Consider the following 6,937-nt stretch of genomic DNA (forward strand, 5'->3'; position numbering starts at 1 on the left):
CAGGCACACTTACCTTACCAGAAGCAATTTCAGCCCATTTGATGTAATCAGTTCTGGACATTTTTCAGGACAGCAGGTCCTGTTGTGGTAGGACAAGGGGGAATGGCTTTAAACAGATGGAGGGTGGATTTAAATTAGATATAAGAAAGAAATTTCTTTACAATGAGGATGGTGAGGCACTACCACAGGTTACCCAGAGAGGTGGTAAATGCCCCATCCCTGGGAGCATTCAAGGTCAGGTGGGATGGTTGAGTTCTGAGCAATCTGATCTGGTTGATGATGTCCTTGCTCATTGCAGGGGGGTTGCACTAGATGACCTTTAAAGGTCCCTTCCAACCCAAACTACTCCCTGATTCTATTATTAACCTGCAATGCTTTTAAAAGCCTGAACACTTCATACAAATAAATCACCTTAATAACCAGTGACTGCAAGACAGCCAGCCGAGAACATTTTGTTTTGGTAAACAGATTATTGATTGTATATCTGTGTCCTTGAGATGAACTTGACTCCTTGACAGCAGCAGGAGCCCAACAAAACAGGTTGTCCATAATTCCAAAATGATGGATGGCCTTTGTCTGGAGCCAGCAGCGCATCAGCTTTAGGAAGGCAATAAAGCAGCACTGATTTAGCATTGGCAGGGATTTCCCCTCCCTAAAATGCTGCCTTTTCTTTGTTTGCACAGCTGACCCAAGCAGCACAGTGTGAACATGGGCTTCAAGAGGCAAAGTCCATCTCCATGGCACAGATTTGCCAGGAATAAACTCTTTGTCCCTGCTGCACTGTGCTGATGATGGAGCTGTTGGCACAAAAATAGGTCCAGGCAGCTCGTACCCTTTGTAGCAGCATTTCCAAACCAGTGATTTCCAGGGCTTTATGCCACTGTAATATTTATAATCAAGGAATGCCCAGCCAGAGAAGACAAGAAGAGTAAAACATTCTCTCCAAGCACTCCTCATCACACCAATATAAATAGATCTGTTTCCCCTGTGCACAGCCCCTGGCCCTGGTCGAGCCCAGAGATGCACAGAAGAAATATTTTCTCTGTTGATAGAACAGTTCCTACTGCAAAGCAATCCCCTACATGAATTTAGATCTGTTGGCAATTGTCCTCCCCAAAGCAAACAAGTTTTATTGGAGAACCAGGCAAGTAGTTCTGAAAGGAAGTGCCAGTAATTTGTTTGGGGCATATAAGCAAAAGCCCCTGTACCCACACCAGGCAATGAGCTTTAATTAGGCTCCATCTCATCTCTGACAGGTTATTTTAATCAAGCACATCCTAACCAAGGCACGGAGAGCATGTTCACTATGGATAATGAGGAGTAAGGCACAAGGAAAGGGTAAAAGCACAAGGAACCATCATCAGCACCACAGCTCCTGAAACACACAGCACCCAGGCACACAACCCCTGGCCATGGCAGCTAATTCCAAGATAATATAGACTGGGAAAAAAAGAACAGCTTTTAAACTATCCCAGAGACCAGAGATATACTTTATGCTGAAAAACAGAAAGCCTCAAAGGATTGTGGATGAAAAATACTTTAAAACCCTTTTGTCCCAGGGAATAGTTACAGATCAGCAAATGTAACATCACATTCTCCTGAATTTTTCTGCCTTCTGTATGCTATTCTCTGAAAAAAGACAACAGCAATTCCTGGAAACTGCATTCCCCCTGCAGACCTACCAAAGCCTTGCTTCATTTACAACTCCTTATAAACCACACCAGCTTTCCCAAAACAGGCAAGAAGAAAGCTCCAGGGGTGTTTCATCTGAAGAACTATCATCCATATCATTCCTATGCAATATAATTGGACAATATAATTCCTGTTTCATTTTCCTTAAGCCCAATGTCTGCTTAGATTTTGGTCAAGGAAATATCTTGAAGAGTTGTACATTAAAAAAAAAAAAAAAATCCCATCTGCTGAAGTCGGTTATAGCCATGTCTTTAAGAAGTGCAATGAAATGTTTTACTCCCACCCAGCTACTGGTGCACAATAATCTTGCCAGAAGAATATAAAACATCCAAAAAGAGGAGCAAAGTCAGACACACTTCTTGGCTACTGGCTCAGATCTATGAGCTGGCCCTCCTGGTTTAATGCACTCAGCCAGGCATGGCAGTGATGGATTCCTGTTTTCCCTTGCTTTGTCTCGAAACAAAGGTCAGGCAATACTTAAAAGACTAAAAGAGAATCAAAAGACTCTGGATTTCCTTTTTCTTTTTTTTTTTCTTTAGGAACATGCTGGTAAAGTGATCTTACATTGTTGCTCTATAACCTGGGGTGCATTTCCAAGAAGCTTCACGGGACTCCTGCACCTCCGGATGCACATCTGAAGGATTTCACTGGATTTCCAAAGCCGGATCAGAGACCCAGCTGGAGGAACTCAGCCAAACTCCCCCAGAGCAGCCGAAAACAGCACAGATCTGGCAAGGTACATCTGTTTATTTGTTTATTTTGCGTGTTGTAATGTAGCTCACCCTCCTCCTGCTCCCTTTGTTAAAACCAGCCACTGTTCCCTATTGAAGCAGTTTAACCCCCTGCTTCCCATCCTTTCATCCCTCACTCAGCCAGTCCTGAGTGCTGCCTGTGTCCCTCCACATCTCCCTCATTCCTGAAGGAAACATCCACCGTATTTACTCTTTCAATAACCCTGCAGAGAGAAAACCCTTTTTTCCCCCCTTCCCCGATCCGAGCAAGTGCTAATTGGTCAGACACACAACACGCACACACAGAAGCATCGTGTTGATCTGATTGCAAATCCCCATACGTCAGCAGCCCAGAGACCCTCCTCCAGCTCGGATCAGAGGGAAGAGGCTCACCAGTGAGAGCAGCAGGTGCTGGAGGAGGCAGAGGAGCCGCTTCCCAGGTAAGGGACACTTCACTCCCCATCCCCAGCGCCGGCAGTCCAGCTCACTTTACTGCTGTGCGACAACAAAAGGCAGAAGTGAGGCACTTCTCTCTGCAGAGCCTGGGACCGGTTGCCAAACCTTTGATCTTCATGGTGGAGGGGGATAGGGGTCGGTTTTTTGTTCATTCCCTGTGGAGGAATTCTTGGAAGTATGGGTCAGGCAATAGTGATGGATGTGGTGACTGCTACAGGTGAGATGATTCCTGCTGTGTCTCTTTCAGGGTACTTTTCTCTCTCTTCCCCGATTAATCCTGAACTTCTGAGATGTACAGGTTTGTCTATCTGTGCCAAATTTGGGGGGCTGCCAGTTGTTTGTACTGGGGATGGTTTTCAGAGTGAGTAAGTTCATAACTCACCCTTGCTTAAAGGTGTACTTTGATTGCAGGGAAATCCCCTTTAAATGTTAATTTCAGAAATACTCCCTGAACTATTTTTCCCCCTCCTTCTTTTGCTAGGGGACCCTGGGAGTGGGGAGTAGCAGTGTCAGAAACTTCTTCATTGTTTGTGAAATCGCTGTCCATGAAGAGCCTGAACTCCACACAAAGGCAGGCGCTAATTACCACTGGAACACTTCTGCTCCAGCACGGAAAGCAAGAGCTGTGCCAGAGAAACTGCAGCCATCCCTCCAGTCCTCCAAGGGCTGTGAACAGCCAGCCAGGCAAGAAATTCCCCCTTCTGCCTCCTTGTTCCTGCCAGCCCCAAAAGAACTGTCACTTTAGACAGCTGAATGAGAGCCGCTCAACTCCCCCAGCAAAGAAAAGCCAAAGCTCACCGGAATGCTCTCAGAAAGAAGAGTTCCTTGACTTCTTTAGAAAGACATTATTCTCTTGTTCTCTTGGTTCATGGAGCCTTATGTCTTCCAAACATTTTCTTCTCCCATCGCCACTTCAAAATCTAACTTCTCCAACGGGGGGAGAGGTAAGTTAGGTGGTCCAAGAAGCCTCACAACTCACCTTTGAAAATAAGCTGCATCTAAATGAGGTAACAGCTGCTTCTCACAGGAGGGGGAAAATATCCCAACCAAGCAAAAAACCTCTCACTTCTGGGCTAGTGAGGCTTTCAGCGGTATTTGGAGGTGGTCTGTGGTCAATAGGCATGGGAAACATCTTTTGGGATGATCTGAACAGCTCCTGCAGCAACGCAGGCAACAGCTGCTAGCTGGAAAACAGCATGAGGTTCAACTTCACCCTCCAAGAGCAGGCAGCTGATTTCTACATTGTCCTGCCCGTGATCTACTCTGTGATCTGTGCGGTGGGGCTCACAGGCAACACTGCTGTCATCTATGTGATCCTCAAGGCCCCCAAGATGAAGACTGTGACCAACATGTTCATCCTGAACCTCGCTATCGCTGATGACTTGTTCACCCTTGTCTTGCCCATCAATATTGCAGAGCACCTCCTCCGCTACTGGCCCTTTGGAAAAATCCTCTGCAAGGTCATCTTGTCCATAGATCACTACAATATCTTCTCCAGCATTTATTTCCTGACAGTGATGAGCATAGACAGGTACCTGGTGGTGCTGGCTACAGTCAAGTCCAAGAGGATGCCCCACCGCACGTACCGAGCAGCCAGGATTGTCAGCCTGTGCATCTGGATCCTGGTCAGCATCATAGTCCTCCCTTTCATCATCTTTGCCAATGTCTACACTGACGACCTGGAGATCAAGAGTTGTGGTCTCAATTTCCCCAAGCCTGAGAGGTTTTGGTTCAAAGCCAGCAGGATCTACACCCTCATCCTTGGCTTTGCCATTCCAGTATCCACCATCTGCATCCTCTGCACCATGATGCTCTACAAGCTGAGGAACATGCACCTGAACTCCAATGCCAGAGCCCTGGACAAAGCCAAGAAGAAAGTCACCATCATGGTCTTCATAGTCCTGGCTGTGTTCCTCTTCTGTTGGACCCCTTTCCACCTGGCTACCATCGTGGCTTTGACCACTGACTTACCCCAGACCTCCATGGTCATTGGGATACCCTACTTCATCACCAGCCTAAGCTATGCCAATTCATGCTTGAATCCTTTCTTGTACGCTTTCCTGGATGACAGTTTTCGGAAAAGTTTCCGGAAGCTGCTGGAATGCAGAACTTCTTGAACAGGGGGCTGGGGCTGGCAGGTCCCTGCCCTTCCAGGGTTTTTCAGGAGAAACTTTGCAGACTGGAGGAGTGGCCAATGAATGCACAACGTCCTTTCTTTGGTTTATATGTAATGTGTGGTCTGTTTGTAACCCTCATCAGCAACAGGGTTTGTCCTGCCCACTTGCAACTCTTGTATTTCCCCTCTTTGCTCCCACCAACTTGCATTTCTAGACCCTGATTTTAATTTCACCCCCTGAATTACTAAGGACAGAACATTTCCTTTTCAGGGGTGTGCTTCTGCCACAGAGTGGTCCTTTATTGCCATCTGCTGTACAGCACGGACAGGCTGGAGACCAATTTCCAGAGGAGTGCAAAACTCAGTTCTTTATCACTGAGTTATTAGGGAGGATTGTTTAATGGAGCAGAGCTAATGAGCACTTTCAATGAAACATCTGTAAAAGAGAGGATGAGTATTTAGAAGAGAAAAGAAACTATTTTCAATGTTCGTGTATGTTCCTGTGTGTTTTGGCTTTCTTTTGATTTTGAAGGATTGTCCATCTTCCACCCCACCACAAATTTCCTCTTTTCTGACTTGTTAAATTTAGACCAAAAGGAAGATTTGAGTCTCAAAAATGGTGCCAAACAGCACACCATACAAATACTATAACAACTGCGAGAACTTGTGTTAGAAATAATTTTGAACTAGTTGTTCCTGTAAAGTGTCAAATACATATTTATTTAAGAGTGAGTAATGAAATAAACCTCATGGGGGAATAAAGAGACTGGTCCTTCTTTCACAAGAGAAAATTTATGCTACTTGTGCCATATCTTTGCTATATATATTGCATTTTGCCTATTATAAAATAAACACAGCAGGTTTGTAACAAAATTAAGGTGGTTTGTAAGCCATAAGTATGACTGTAGTGAGCACTGCAGATATAAAGTTTCTTCTTTCACAGATAAATAGTCAAAATACTTGAACAAAAGTATTGGAACAAAAGAACTTGACTGGAAGAGTCTGGAGATCAGAAACTCCATATAGAAAGCTTGGAAAACTCATTCTCACACCCTTTAGCCCTGCTAGTAGTGAAGTTTGTATCTTACTGCTGTTAGGAAGGCTGTCATAGCTAAAATATTTCTTTTAAGCTTTCCTCCGACCCCAGGCACCAAGCTTGGCTCTTACCTGTCCAAATTCCCCCAGGAAAAGGCAGTACAGGGAACATAAAAGGAAAGGAGGCTGCAGTTCTCAGCTTAAATGGGCTCCCAGAGCCATGGGTGGGTGTGGGTGGAGACCCCAGGTGAGACTGCTTGGGGAAATTCAGTGCCCTGAGCACCCCAACACCCAAACTGACAACCCTCGATACCTCGGGATTCCAATTTAATTGATGGAAAACTAAAAACAGATGTGTGTACACAAGATCACTCTGTTGCCTTCTCCATATTAAAGGTGCTAGCTGTGGTAGAACAATGAAGGAGAACACATTCTTCCAGGCAAACCTTCTCCAGGAATTTTGCTTTGGCGTGGTTGCCACCTGCTGGCAATGGGTTTCCCGGGTGGAAAAACCTCTCTGTGTGAGAAAACTGACTCAAATTATGTCACCTCTCACACAAGCTGCCCAATCAGCTGAAACATCGCTGTTCACTGGCACTGGGGCTCTAGGAAAGGCAATATATTTTATTAAGTAGAAAAACTACTGTATTTTTTTGCATGGAAAGGAGCTTTTCAGTGTGAGTTAACCACTTCAGACATGACAATGATATAGCTGGAGTTTTTTCCATTAAATGGAAAAAATGATATGATAGTCACAGTCACAGCATGGCTCAAGCAGGGTTAAATTTCCCAGCACTGTGTCCACTCGGGTTTGAATGTCTCTGAGGATGGAGATGCTACAGTGGACAACCTGTTCCTGTACTTCACCACCTGAACAGTGAATTTCCTTCCTGTGATTTAATGGAAC

General features: G+C 45.2%; 1 pseudogene; it reads left to right on the plus strand.

Moving 5' to 3' along the window:
* The first annotated feature begins 4,000 nt into the window (after positions 1-4,000).
* Positions 4,001-4,996, plus strand: LOC128949034 (neuropeptides B/W receptor type 2-like; annotated as a pseudogene).
* The last annotated feature ends 1,941 nt before the right edge of the window (positions 4,997-6,937 follow it).

This window comes from Melozone crissalis, unplaced genomic scaffold, assembly GCF_028551555.1.
Source record: "Melozone crissalis strain CALT ecotype California unplaced genomic scaffold, PUWL_Pcris_2 ptg000192l_1, whole genome shotgun sequence".
NCBI lineage: Eukaryota > Metazoa > Chordata > Aves > Passeriformes > Passerellidae > Melozone > Melozone crissalis.